At 37.4% G+C, this 15,546-nt stretch overlaps 1 protein-coding gene across 1 annotated transcript in view; it reads left to right on the top strand.

The window, feature by feature from the left end:
• LOC149966214 (glutamate receptor ionotropic, NMDA 2B-like) overlaps positions 1-15,546 on the top strand; it is a 111,818-nt gene that overhangs the window by 28,778 nt on the left and 67,494 nt on the right. The gene's annotated exons all lie outside the window — the stretch shown is intronic.

The raw sequence follows: 15,546 nt of genomic DNA, 5'->3' as shown, positions 1-15,546 counted from the left end.
TCACAGCGGAACCGAGTGATATGTATATATCTCAAAAGTATTACTTTTTTTCTTCAAAAGGCTCAAATATTCAAGGAAAATCGATAGAGGATATAAAAAATCCAAGACCCGGAGACATTTTACCTCAGAACAGCGATATGCCGGTAGAAAATGTTGTTACAAAATTTCCACGATTCACGGAAGAATTATTTAAAAATAGCTCAATATTTAAACTTTTGCGCATACACGCATAAAAGTTAAGTATCATTGCGATTGAAATCATTCTGGAAATTAAATATTTAATTATACAGGGTGTTTCAAAAGGTTATGGAAAAATTTGAAGGAGTTAAGAATTATGCCTGTTTTTTCCCCTTTTCCTACGATGAGTTAACAGAGCGCCAGAGAGCTTCAAAAGCCAGGTTCACACTTACCCCTAAAATCGCTTCGTTTTAGATAACTAGTTTTCAAAACCAGCGTGAGAAATCGCTTCGTGTTGGTTCGGCAAGCAACTCGTCCAAGTCGGTTCGCTTAGAATCGCTTTCAAAACGACCAGGTGGGGAAGTCAAATTGCTCGTATTTTCCAAAATAATGGGAATAAAATTCGAAATAATATCAAATAACTCATTTCCTCTAACCACCGTAAACTATATTTTTCATTTCCTTTCATCGAATTTCGCTAATTAATCTAACCTCGCGCACACTCCCGCTAGTTTTGTTTAAAAATCTGATCTCATCTCACGCTCTTTTCCGTTTATAGAAGTCATAAAATATCTCCATTCAATCTCCTCTCTCTGAAACGCGTACTTTGTGAAACTCCTCTCACACTCCTCTCACGTTCCTCTCCTTTTGAGTTTTACGTATCTCACCTCCTCTCAGATTCTCACACTGTTCACCATTTTGTTATCTCCACCAGTTTTGCGGTATCCAATATATTTATAAAGGTACTGAGGTAGTCGTTTTGGCGAATTGCCGATGTCAGCTGTAGACGCTTCGCCTTATTTCAGTGGCGGATTTACCATAAAATTTCATTTTAAAAATATAAAAATTTATCCTACAAAATGTATTTCATACACGTTTAAAAATTAAGTTACGGAGTAAAATATAAATAAAATATAAATGCATCTGTATTAGTATTATCCAAGATTCCAAATAAGAATTTTGATTTCCTGAGTCCGGCGTCTACTAACTAATGAGGGGGGGGGGGCAATTAATTTCTCACTGAAATTCATAGCTTGGAAATTGATCTCACGCTCCTCCCCATTAGAAGCTTAGTAGAGCATCTCTACTCCTCTCAATTGCTCTCACTGATCTCACGGTGAGAAGAGAGTGCCCATCACAAAAATAAAGCAGAAAAGGTAAACTCTCAACGAATTTAAAGTAATTACAAAACTTACGAATTACTCGTACTAATTTGTCTTCGAGAATAAAATAAAAATGCGAAATTTGGACCAAATAAATCTTCGAGCTAAAAACAAATTAAAAAGTAATTAAAATAACCAGAATTTCCAACGGTTCTGCCCTATTTGGAGCTCATCAGTACCGCATGCCAGATTTCCCGCACGGTACTGATGAGTCCCAAATATGTCAAAACCGGTCTGTATTTGGAAATTCTTGTTATTTTAATTAATTTTTAGTTCGTTTTTGACTCAAAATATCTATTTGGTCCGAGTTTCGCGTCCTTAGTTGGTTCTTATTATTTTTTAATATAATAGGGTGGTTATTGGAAAAAGTTATAATAAAAATAATAATCAACTAGGCCAAAGTCATCCAACGACATTTAAAGCCATTAATTCGGGTTATAATGCGTAGGAGGGTGGTGGAAAGCCCTTCATGCCACGCGAACCAATAGTTCCCTACACTTACACTTACCGTTAACCTCGAAAAGTGTTTATGGAAGGGGAAACCCCTTAAAACCAGTGGGGAGACTGGAAACTCAACGCAGAAGGAGTTGTTCCGAGTTTTCACCCAGTGCCACAAGCTGGGATCGAACCCGGCTCCTCTTGCTGCGAAACGAAAGTGCTAACCACACCGCCAGCACTCCAATATATATAACAGTTTCTGCGCTTTATCATGGAGAAAATGTAAAAAGTCGTATTGTAAGAAAATTTGAACGCGTCACAGAATAACGGGAAAATGGGGGTCAACAATAATAGGGGTAAGCATCCGATTTTTTCTCCATAGTGAGGACGTCATAGACAAAGAGAGTCAGCGAGATAATCTGAGGCTCTACCGTCCCCAAAACCCCTTTTTGTCATCCCCCATTATGCCACCGAGGAACAACAAACACAAGGAGAACGCAGCTAGCCTTTAAACACGCTAACGCAGTGTGGTTTACAGATTTCATTGGACGAACCTTTACGCTGAACGTTTTACGGAAAGGGGGATAACAATTTCCGAATTTTCCCCTTCCGATGGCAGCAGGCGCTAAAGCGTCTAACCAATGAAAATTGTACACAAGAAAATGCACGACTTTTTGCACTCCTTGTGTTTGTTGCTCCTAGATGCACAGCACCCCACACAATTAGAACGCAACCCGTCAAAAGTCGTGCATTTTCTTGTGTACACTTTTCATTGGTTAGACTCTTTAGTGCCTGCTGACGTCGAAATTGTCTTCCCCCTTTCCGTGAAACGTTCAGCGTAAAGGTTCGTCCAATGAAATTTGTACACAGCACTGCGATAACGTGTTTAAAGGCAAGCTGCGTTGTCCTTGCGTTTGTTGCTCCTAGATGCCACTGACATCAGGTTGACGCGTTAAAGTTGTCTTACAATACGTCTCCTTCCGTTTCCTCCACGGTTCTATCACTGGCCTTACTTTTATTAGCCAATAATGGCGCTGTTTTTAAGGCCAAGATTTAATCAGGCTAAAACAAAGCTAAAATAAACACGGGTTAAAAGCATTAAGACCCAGTCCCATTGGCAATACGCAGCCAATCTAATCGCTAAGTATATAGAAAACACTCCGATTCCCGCCGTGATTTCACTCTTACAGTCGCTATTGCCGTTGCGTAACGCTAACCTACGGCTGGTACCTTCATTGCTATCGTGACAAAGCCTCGTTCGAGAGTTGACCCAGACGTCTACCTAAGATAGAGCACTTTACAAAGTAAGTTGTCCGTTCATTCTCCAGGGAGATTCGTCGCAAAAGGACAGACAACGACTACCCAAATTCACGATGCTACGAAAGGTCGTAAAGGGGTAACGTCTGCGAGAGGGACGAACGGATTTCAGTCGCGGGTACACTTGCCGCTGGCTGACCAAATTTTTACACTTCGTAAATATCACCTGATGATACGGCGAATGTAAAGTTAGAGGTATAGTTTATATTATATCGTAGGTAGGGTAGTATCTGGTGAAACGGTATATGTTTATACCCCGAGGGATTTGAGATCGAAAGACATTAAAACAATTGAACCAATTTACAAAATTTCAGACTTGAAGAGGTCTTTGTTTGTATTGAAACTTGTCTGTAAATTATCTCATTGCAAAATGGTGGCAACTTTCAAATCGCTGTTTATCTTTTCAAGGATATGATCACTTCCCGTAAAAGGCGGATCCAAGCTTGTAGCTTTGACGGTACTAATGTAATAACGTAACTGTTAACCAATTTCGCAAGGCTGTAATCAGTTACACATTCCCGAAATCGGTGTACAGATGTTCAGGAAAAGGTTTGCTAGACGACTTGGGCCTAATATAATGCCTAGCTGATTGTTATTATTATTATTAAACGCGACCATATTTCTGAAATTTGACGTTGCATTAGTTTTGCTTTCAAAGATAAAAATTTAATGGATTTTGTACAAAAAATGGTAACCTGACGTTTCAAAATATATTTTTTGTCTGATTTAAGATTTTCACCGGATTTAAAATGCAATATTTTCCTGTGAAGTGTAAAAGACAGGGTTCCACGTAAAAATTCAAACTATGATATTTACTACTTATTCAAGATAAGAATTTAGTTTTTGATATTTCGGGAAATTATTTCAGACAATTTTTAGCGCACAATCCCTAGCAGTAAGCTCCTTCTCATTGGTTCCCTAAAACTGACGTCATACATCGTTATCGAAGCACACGCTGGTGACGTTTTTCCCTCCCCCCTCACGTGAAGGGTTAAAATTTGGCCATGATGCCAAAGGATCGATTCAATATAATCATTCTACCTAATTATCAATAAATACATCCTTCTCCAAGACTATAACCTTGGCTATAAGCACCCGCTTATTTAAAGATGGTAACTTGTTTCATGAAGTTCATACTCCTTTTAAGATGATAATTTCTTTCACGAAGTTTATACTCCTTTTAAGATGATAACTTGGTTCATGAAGTTTATACTCCTTTTAAGATGATAACTTGGTTCATGAAGTTTATACTCCTTTTAAGATGATAACTTGGTTCATGAAGTTTATACTCCTTTTAAGATGATAACTTGTTTCATGAAGTTTATACTTCTTTTAAGATGATAACTTGGTTAATGAAGTTTATACTCCTTTTAAGATGATAACTTGGTTCATGAAGTTTATACTCCTTTTAAGATGATAATTTGGTTCATGAAGTTTATACTCCTTTTAAGATGATAACATGGTTCATAAAGTTTATACTCCTTTTAAGATGATAACTTGTTTCATGAAGTTCATACTCCCTTTAAGACGATAATTTGTTTCGTGAAGTTTATACTCCTTTTAAGATGATAAGCAAGTTTCACTGTTAATAACTCAATTTCCGTAAGAATCAATTTCTTTCAAAATGGAGTTACTTTAATTTGGCACTTTGATAGCGAATGACTTTATGTCTGGAATTAGGGCTACATTAAGTGGATGAAGTCTCAGCGGGAAGTTGAAGTCGATCTATTTGTCTCGGCAAATGTAAATTGACTACCAATGTAAACATCTTAAAGAAATACCCAGTGGCGCCATCTGCTCGAGGAGGTCCCATTAGCCTCCATTATTATACGTCCATAAGTGCCGTTTATGTTCCCTTTAATGCTACTCTATTGAGGGTTAAGATTAAAATTACCAAATGTCGTAAAATAAAAGTACACATTCCATCATAAGTAACATAATAACCATAAGTATGACACTTGCAGAATTGTTAATGGTTTTTTGATCTGACGTTCATTTTGTTTCGACACTTTTAGTTGTAGGATTAGCAACTCCATAATACGTAAATTTAATAGTCTTTGTGAGTTTGTCTTTCAGTTAGTCAGCCCAATTCAATTTCAGAAAATAAACAGAAATGTTACCTCTACTGAAGAATAGCCTACTTTATGATTCAGTTCAATAAATAAAAATAGACCCTTTTATAAAGCGACATTGGCCTTCTTGTTTTGATGTTGCTGTTAGCAACTCCATAATACGTAAATTTAAGTCCTTGTGAGTTTGTCTTTTTTTGTCTATTTTTTCTAGCATTACACATCTATTTTAAAGCATTTCAAATTCCTTTAAGCCTTGGCCTCATTAGACATTTTTTTAGCGCCACTGTGTGCGGAAAATGTTAGTGAAATAATTGTCACTAATATCACACTTATATTATGTTACCTACGATATCGTGGTATTACTCTTAGAAAGTATTTAATTTAGAGGTAGTCACAAAAGGAAGTCTAACACTTATGAGATATATATAATAAACTTATGGTAATAGACTTATTTAATTTCGTGGAAATTTTCGGAAGTAAATATATGATATAAAATATTTAGGTTGTTGAAATTAATAATTACTTAACTGTATGAAACCTTACGTCCGTGAAGTAGCGGTAATTAATTTTAAGGTAAATTAGGTACCCACCGTCGACTGAAAATTTGGTTCAATTTCAGGAAGCTAATCCTAAAAGTAGCAAATGCGCCAGTCCGGATATCAAATACGACCAATAAAAATACAGCGTTTCATTCTACAAAGTTTTGGTGTAGTAAATTATAGTTAGCATCTTGTCCAATAGCAAAGCAAGACTAAATTATTGCAGATGACTATACTATAAAGTAAATGTTTGAATGTATACGGAAAACCAAGAACTTCCATTGACGCACGTCATGGTGTCATTACTCATAAAGCGGTCTCTTTTGACTACCACGAAAAACCACCGCAGGGTATTTTCTTTGAAGCCACTTCATTTAAAGCAACTGTCGGCTCTATCATTGCCACCTGTATTATGAAAAGGCCCCTGTTATTAGAGATGGCCATGAATCTATCCGAATCTTCGAAAAAAAATGACTTTCGTGGAGAGCGTGGTGCCATCTATTAATGACGAAGGAAGCTAAGATTCAAAATAGCAGAACAATAACGTCGTCAGAGAACCATTGTTGAGTACTATAATTAAACAACTTATACTCTATTTAATGGACTTTAACCTAAATTATATATCCCATAAAAAATATTGTTTTATAATTGCTGTAGTTTCTTTTATTGACCAATTTACAAATGATCCAATCAACGCGAGAGGTACCTATTAGTACCGCCTTTTTGATTTCGACGCTAGCGACATCTATTGAAAAAAGAGCTATTTCACGTCGAGCCGACACTTGCTTTAAAGCAAGTCTTGGCTATGTCAAATAAAAAGTAAATATAAACTAACAAAACTCTTCCGAGAAGTGCTTCTAGGTAGAAGAAGCTTTCAGCAACTCTGAGCGAAAAGTGAACCTTCCGCCATCTGTCGGTGGCAATGCGTACTAAATTCCCGAACATCGAAACCAGCAAGTCTTACAAAAATAAATTAATGGAATAATTGGATGCAGCTACAGTCAATCCAATTTGAATAAAATTCTGTTCGGATAAATTAATTTCATCAAATCGGAATAAAATTGAATTTCTCTCATTGTAATTGAATCAAATATAACCAATTTCGGATTTACTTTTGAAATAAAATGTGATTATTATATTAAGTAATAATAATTAGTTAGACTAATACCCAAGGCACCACCTTAGACCCAAGTCAGCTAGTGACTTCTACGGCCTTTAATTCCGGTGTGTGGGTTACAATGCGCTGGAGGGTGGTGGCAAGCAAGTTATGCCACGCGAGCTAACAGCTCCCTACCCTCGCTATTACAGCTAACTACCCTCGCTATTACAGCTAACCTCGACATTTTTTGGATTGATTGGAACCATTTCTCTAAATCCATTGGTTCTCGAGATAAATTTTGAATGACCTTGAGCCATGAGTTACAGGCCATCCGAGTTTATAAATTATAAAAAAAAATAATAATAATAATAATCAGCTAGGCACCCCCTAAGGCCTAAGTCATCAAGCGACTTTTCCTACCAGATGAGTATGTCTATCAAATTTTGATACTTTGATTACCTTTCGAGTGATGAGCCCTTCAACCAGGTCTTTGGTACATTATTTTCATCACGACCTTCCTGTTTTTGTCTAAATTCCCTCGACTTGTTATTGGTCAAATTAGGTTATATCAAAGCTATAGAGTGCTAGCAGTTGATGCGTTTTTAAAAGTTAGTGACGTCACAGCCGTAGCTTCCGTAGTGGTTGTCATGAAAACTCACGTTTTTTTTCCAATAGTCGTTTAACATTGGTGACGTCGCAGGGTTTCAAGCTGCTGGCATTCTATTTAGACCTAAAATGTGAAGGGGAACACTTTTCTAATTGAAATCAACTTTGTATCTCTAATGGTTCTCGAGATACATTTTAAATGAGCTTGAAGACATGGTTCAAGGTCATGGAAATTTCCGTTGTCATGTGACCCCTTGCAAGTCCTATGTGTCCTTAAAATTTCAAATTCCTAGCTAAAATACATTGGGGATTATTGGCCCTGTATTTAGTTCATATAGGCCTATATTTAATATAAAATTGAATTGAAATATCTCTGAATATAATAAATACCATAGCGTAAGCTACTCACATAGAGTGGAAGGCCCTTTGGAAGCGCATGAAACATTAGTCCTAACGGCTAGCTTGTTTTCGAGGCGTGAATAAATATAGTCCGAAGAGCGATGGGGTTGTTTTTACATTTTTTTAGAGCATAAACTGACTTTTTTATCCAGAGGTTAACGGTAATTGTGAGTGTAAGGAGCTCTTGGCTCGCGTGGCATTAAGGGCTTGCCACCACCCTCCTACGCATTGTAACCCAGCCACCTGAATTAATGGCTTTAAAAAGTCGCTTGATGACTTAGGCCTAAGGTGGTGCCTTGGGTATTAGCCTAACTGATATTGTACATGACCTTTAGGCCAGCTTGTTTATTTCACGCCTCTAAAACCAGACGTTGCGTACGAAAAGTGTTCACAAGTTTCGCTGATAGCTCTATATGAGTTGTTTACTCTAAGATTAAATACATTGATTTATAATAGGCGACTTAAATCAATAATTTAAAAAAAATAACTTGATATAAATCGAGATTTCGGTCAGACAGTCCTGTTTCAATCAGCGTTTTGTACACAGCCGACCGTCGCTTTAAAATAAGGCGTATTTAATTGTGCAGGAAAATATTTTTCGTTTGCCAAAGCACTCTGGTCTTCTCGTGGACTTCTGGTCGAATGCATTTCCCTTAAAAGCATTAAGGGATCTGAAATCTTCGAAAAATGGGTCAAAAGGCGGACATGGAAACACAATCGGGGTTCGGCTTCGAATATCGACCCGAAAGTGCGTTTTGGAACAGGCCGGCTCGAGAGGGTGACAAACATTGAAATTTGGCCGGGATGGATTTGTTGACACAAACGCAACCCTTGTTGCCCATCCCCTCCATAATTCATTATTCGCGTTGCAAAGGAGCGCCAGGAATCGAAACAGGCAGACCCACCCTCGCTGACCGGCCAACCGATCGCTAATTTATTACGAAAACAAAACATTCGACGCGGCAGCCGACCGGGACGCCATCTCGCGGAGTCGATACTTACTTAACAAGGTTATCCAAATACGAGCTAGATGTTTCAGAAGCCAACGCAATAACAATTTGGGAACTGGGCCGAGGCTGACCGATTTTCATCATTTGACGCGAAGAATAAATAATCTGAAATAATAATCAATGAATATCCTAAACGCCCGGGAAATGTTTGCGTTATTCGCCGTTGGCGGCGCCAGTGGTAGGCTACTTATAATTTGAATTGAAAGCCCACGAATCGATAAACGTAATTATAGGATGCGTTCAGTAACTCTCAACGAAGTATCTGAAAAGTTATTATTAACGTGACGTAGGATCTTGTTGAACGCTTTTTACGCTTGTTGTAAATTAAGTAAAATATCGTCTGTTGCGGCGTCTGCAGCTAACCTTCCTCCGTGCTGCGACGTCACGTGACCGTTGAGCAACGGAACAACCTGCTCTTACGGCCGATGACTTCGTTGCTCAACGGACCGGCAACGTGACGTTTAAAACCGGAAGTCAAAAAACCCGTTCAGTAAGATACCGCTGACCGTTGAGCTCAGCGCTGAGCTTTTTTAGAGTTATTGAACGCAGCCATAAATTATTCGCGTCTCGTTAAAAAAAAATCCACGCACTCCCTAATATTTTAGCGTAAAAGGCTCGTGCTTTTTTTATGTTTGTTTTAGGGAGCTCGCGCGAAAGCGTTCGAGCGCATCAACGCTAAAATCTCAAGACGCGCATGGATATTTTAAACAAGTTGAACAAGACTGAAATATAATTTATGCTAGCGTTTTTAAATTCCTTAATTTCCCACAAATAGATGTCCCCTACTTTTTAACTTTTTAGACCTTCTGTTATGGCGTTCACAATAGGTGCTTCCATAAAATAAAACTATAAAAAAATACGAATATAAAATGTATTTTATCCGCATCGCGAGCTTAAGCTTCTTTGTACTTTATTTGCACGCGCGTTTCGCACGTGGACTTCAAATTCCAAAATCTTTATGGACTTTAACTTCCATATTATTACTATAGCTAGTGACGTGGAAAAAAACACTTCACGTGACCTACCGTATTTTATAGAAACAAATATTGTGTGTTCACCGACTACATAATATGTGAACGGTTAGAGCCAGGAGCAACAAACACAAGGAGAACGCAGCTAGCCTTTAAGCACGCTAACGTATTGTTGTGTACAGATTTCATTGGACGAACCTTTATGCTGCACGTTTTACGGAAAGGGGGAAGACAATTTCCGAATTTTCCCCTTCCGATGGCAGCAGGCGCTAAAGCGTCTAACTAATGAAAAATGTACACAAGAAAATACACGACTTTTTACGGGTTGCGTTCTTCTTGTGTGGGGTTCTGTTTGTTGCTCCTAGGTTACAGTGATTACAGAGAGTGTTATAACGGAGACGGAGTTAATTTGGGGATTACGTAGATAGGACATAATTTATTACAGAGTGATTACGGTAATTACAGGGCAATTAAATTAATCATCTTATCAGAATAGACATCGAACTGCTGATCACTTCCTGTAATCGGTGTGCAAACCTGTAGCTTCGCCTGTACTTGCGTGTTTACGGAACTGATTAACGATTTAGCATTACCAGAGGTTGTACTCTGTTTCAAATGCCCGCAATCGGTCTGCAATCCTGTAGCTTTGAGTGATTACAAATTTAGCATTACCAACTCTACTCATAGTCTTGTAATTGTACAGATTTTAACGGAGTAGTTAGCCCCTAACGATGTAAAATATATAGATAAAATAACCCATCCAAATGGAAAGACGGCCATAAACCGCACCATACTATAAGCTAGCCATTCGCTAAAAATAATCCTTCGTTAGGCCTTGTATATAACTAGAAGAAGTCAATTCCAAACTACAAGCGGCGCTACATAAAACTTTAAAAGTCGACGTAGAAATGAAGAGGAGCAATTGGATGGAGTCCCTCTTCAAAGGAAGACGCGCCAAGGCCCGGGCCAAGGCCTAACGAATGGAATCATTAAAAAGGATTCCCGTGTATTTTGAAACCCTCGCTCTCGAGAGAAGAACGGGAAATAGGAGCCACTGGTCGAGGATTAGCGAAAGGAGAGGGGAAGTTAATCCAGGGACCATTTTGGAAAAGCCAAACTTAAAATTCGTAGAAAGAATCTCCAAAATATCCCCAAAAGAGCCGGTCGAGTTTCAAGATTTGAAAAGGGGGAATTTCGGTGGAAAATGCAATCTGGAAAAACGGGGAAAAAAATAAAGACCCGGCTATACTGAAATTATTTGAAATTACTGATGGAAGTCGCATTAAGAGATTTAGAAAATGGCTTTTTTGGCGAAGATAAATAGAGCCGCGGATTAAATTGGTCGGTTGTAATTGAGATTTAAATATACGTTTCTTTACTGGATGGGCAAGCGCCATCTAAGTTTGGAATTGTGAATCGATTATCGAGGTTGATTCGCAGCCATTAACTAATAACTATGTTCATCACCCGGCAATGATTGTAGGTAGTGATTTTGGAAAATTTCTTTCTTGTTCCTACAGTTATCGTACAGGATTTTGATAGAGAGGTTTTCGTCCTGTTGAGTATAATGGACCAAATTTTTTAACACGAGAAACTTGACACATTTACAACAAATATTTTCTTACCAAACCATAGTTTACCCCCCCCCCCCTGCCCCTCCCGGTTCCTACGCCCCTGGTCCTAAAACGAGTTTTCCCGACACCATCCCGCGTTTTTGCCCTTTTACAAATACCATATAAAGAGTAGCTTGCATGTCCAGGTTGAATGGGTTTTATTGAAGTGTCTGTTTGAGTCGGGTGATAAGGAAGCTTCACTTCAATTAAGAAGTGTATTAGTCCTAACTTGGAAGTATCCAAAAATATCCATCGCTTGCCATCCCTAATGAACAAATTCGAAAGATATCCAGAAAGCTGAGGATCAAAAAAAGAAACTTTGGCAAGGCTTGAGATCCTATATTCTTCTTTCGCGATGATTTCCCACATGAATAACCTTCAAAACTTATTGGAAGCGTTCCCTTGTTCTGGGTATTAACGCGAAAGGCGCGACAAAGAAGCAACTTTTAAAAGCGCCCTTTTATCAGCCAACAAAGAGTCCCCTAAAATGGAAGTCGAAATCGCAACTGACACGATTATCTTCGCTTCCCTGTAAAGCTGGACTGAAACGTGGGCTACTCTTTTCCTTACTACGCCTCGTAGGTGGCGCCGAAAATATACTCTGACAAAACAACAAATTTCATAAACTTCGTTAAATGGTAGAAACGACCATGAATATCTGCCTCCCACGGTATAGAAGAAGAGTATACGGAGTATTCGTCGCTGTTTGTTCTGGATATTTGGAACCCTCTATCTAGTGAGGCTAGAGATAGTAGTGGATTTCTCATTAGGCACATTAGGCACGTGCCTAGGCGTCACATTTTTTGGAAAGAGGTGAAAAATGTTCTTATATTAATTTAACACTAAGAGTAAAATTAATATTAAATTAATATTCAAAATTAAATTAATAATAACTTGAGATTCAAAATTAAATTAATTCGAAATTGATATTCAAAATTAAATTAATTACATGGTATTAATGCTAAAAATTAAATTAATTTGTTGGTATAAATAATCAAAATTAAATTAATTAAATGAAATTATTATTAAAAATATTTAATTAAATGAAATTAATGAAATGAAATTAATGAAATTAAATTAATTTTCAAAATATATAATAAAATTAAATAATTAAATGAAATTAATATTCAAAATATATAATCAAATTAAATTAATGAAATTAAATTAATATTCAAAATAAATCATCAAATTAAATTAATTAATGAAATTAATATTCAAAATAAATCATCAAATTAAATTAATTAAATGAAATTAATATTCAAAATAAATAATCAAATTAAATTTATTAAATTAAATTAATAATCAAAATAAATAATCAAATTAAATTTAATTTAATTAAATTAATTTAATATTCAAAATAAATAATCAAATTAAATTAATTAAATTAAATAAGTTAAATTAATATGAAAATATTATTGTGATTTTCTCGCCAAATGTTCAATTTCGCGAAATGTAGAAGGCAATTTAAGCGCCGGACTATATTCAACCATTTGCTAACTTCGAAAGACTTGGCCACGTACTTTCACATTTGGGGAGAAATGATTAATTTATTTAGCAGTGGAGCGCGTTTCTTAAGCCTCGGACGGCATTCGAAAGAGGTAACTAGATAGGCTTTAAGGAGCGTCAACGTAAGCTCAAACTTGTTGACAGTCGGGCAAAACGGGGCAATTTCCTTCGGGATTCGCTGTCAATTAAGGGTGACGTTAAAAATATTCCATCGCTAGCGATGTTGTTTGGACCGGAGATTTTTCGAACCGCGCAACGCTGGCTCGCGAATTTAATATCCAGAGAGAGATATCAGGGCAGGAATTGTTACAATCGTGGACCAAAGACGCGCTAGAGGAACTCACCACATATTCGTGGGCGGCGACATTTTGAACAGAATATGACCGGCAATACTGCTATCATGGTTGTTTGTTAGAAGGCCAAGCTCAAGCTTAATCGCTACGTCCAGATCTAGCTCAAATCACTATGCAAAGATTAAGCGTAAATCAGCACGCCAAGCAAAAGCTTAATTGACTATGCCAAAGCCAATCTTAATCAGCACGCCAAGCACAAGCTTAATTCAGTATGCCAAGACCAATCTTAATCCACACGCCAAGCACAAGCTTAATTCACTATGCCAAGACCAATCTTAATCCACACGCCAAGCACCAGCTTAATTCACTATGCCAAGGCCAATCTTAAGCAGCACGCCAAGCACCAGCTTAATTCACTATGCCAATGCCAATCTTAATCAGCACGCCAAGCACAAGCTTAATTCACTCTGCCAAGGCCAAGCTTAATCAGCATGCAAAGCGGAAGCTTAAATCACTATGTAAATCTATATAGCAATGTCAAGCGTTTTCGGTCAATTTTTGAAGGGGTTTTTTTCGTCTTAAAGATTGGTTTTGACCAAAAAATCAACACCGTCACGTTTCGAGAAACACGTGAATCCCACTACAAAATGTTTCGTCCTTCGAGAATATGAAACTTTTCTTTTGTTTTTGGTAACGCTAAATTAGAAACGGAACAGGCGAATGTCACCTGACAGCGCATAGCAAAACGTAAGCGGTATAAGATAATTAATGAATTATTTTTGACGGCGTTTGTGAGCGAAGCTTATTGGGAATTTGATGGCTGCGGAAGCGATTGTACCGAAGAAGGTCCAGAAGGACTTTGACACTTATAACCAATTACATATTACCGAGTTTCTCTTAGAAATCTTTAAAAAACAACTAATGGTTTTCTTAAAGCAACTGTCGGCTCTATCATTGCCACCTGTATGATGAAAAGGCCCTGTTATTAGAGATGGCCATGAATCTATCCGAATCTTCGAAAAAAATGACTTTCGTGGAGAGTGTGGAGCTAAAATTCAAAATTACGAAACAAAAACGTCGTCAGAGAGCCATTATAGAGTATTATATTTAGACCACTCTTACTCTACTTAGTGAACTTTAACCTAAATTATATATCCCATATAAATTATATTGTAAACAATTTCTATAATTGAAGTTATTGTCAAATTTACAAACGAGCCAATCAACGCGAAGCATACTTTTATGTCCCGCCTTTTGGGTCAAAATGTAGCTTCAGCATCTTGTTTTGATTTCGACGCTAGCGACATCCGTTGAAAAAAGAGCTACTTCACCTAGAGCCGACACTTGCTTTAAAGCGTGTATCTCGGACTTGCAGTATGATAAGTTGGAATTTCCTACAACGTTCTAGACTGTCGCGCCCCCAGTGTTTATTGAATGAGGCTTGATAAAATCGTTTGCCACTGGCAGCCATTTTGGGAAAACATTTTCGCCCTACACCTAATTCAACAAAATCGGTGTGTTACACCTCGGGTAGTCTCCTTGTAAGTATATAATACAAAAGTATAACACTTAATATTCTTCACATGCAAAAGTTTTACTGATCTAGCTATTCGCAAGACAGACTGCATTACGGGCTTCTTCGCCGTTTTGCGTCCGCTTTCTCCCGCGTCACACGTAGCCTTTGACAGCGCCTCGCTAGGGGGAGATTTTCTTCTAGTGATGACGTCACTTCGTTACTACCTCACAGTAAAATATTCCCCAAAGTGACAAACTGGAACGATATTTTAGACTTATGGTCTAGCTGATTATTATTATTGGTTGAAAATTTTGGCTTAGATAATTGGAAAAATATATTCCAAGTCAATTCCGTAGCATCAAAGAACGTAATTACGTCCTTAGGGACGTAAAAATCAGCTTTTAGCGCCATCTGTAAAACTAGGAACATTTTGTTATTGAGTGACTCAGGTCCAAACCCAAAATCCGAGCCTATATCAAAAAATGGGTATATTTGCATTACTTTGCGTAAAGTTTTTTAATGCCTAAAAATAAAGTTTTCAATTGTTTAAATCTTTCATTTTTTTGGTTGGAACTATTGAAAACGTAAATTTAAAGCAACTGTCGGCTCTATCATTGCCACCTGTATTATGAAAAGGCCTCTGTTATTAGAGATGGCCATAAATCTATCCGAATCTTCGAAAAAAATGACTTTCGTGGAGAGTGGAGCCATCTATTAATGGTAACGGAAGCTAAAATTCGAAATAGCGAAACAATAACGTCATCAGAGAGCCATTATAGAGTATTATATTTAGACCACTTTTGCTCTACTTAGTGAACATTAACCCA

The sequence above is a fragment of the Leiobunum rupestre genome, chromosome 1, assembly GCF_980474605.1.
Source record: "Leiobunum rupestre chromosome 1, qqLeiRupe1.1.hap1, whole genome shotgun sequence".
Classification (NCBI taxonomy): domain Eukaryota; kingdom Metazoa; phylum Arthropoda; class Arachnida; order Opiliones; family Sclerosomatidae; genus Leiobunum; species Leiobunum rupestre.
Note: the sequence above shows the minus strand (reverse complement) of the source record. Positions and strands in the feature narration are given on the sequence as shown.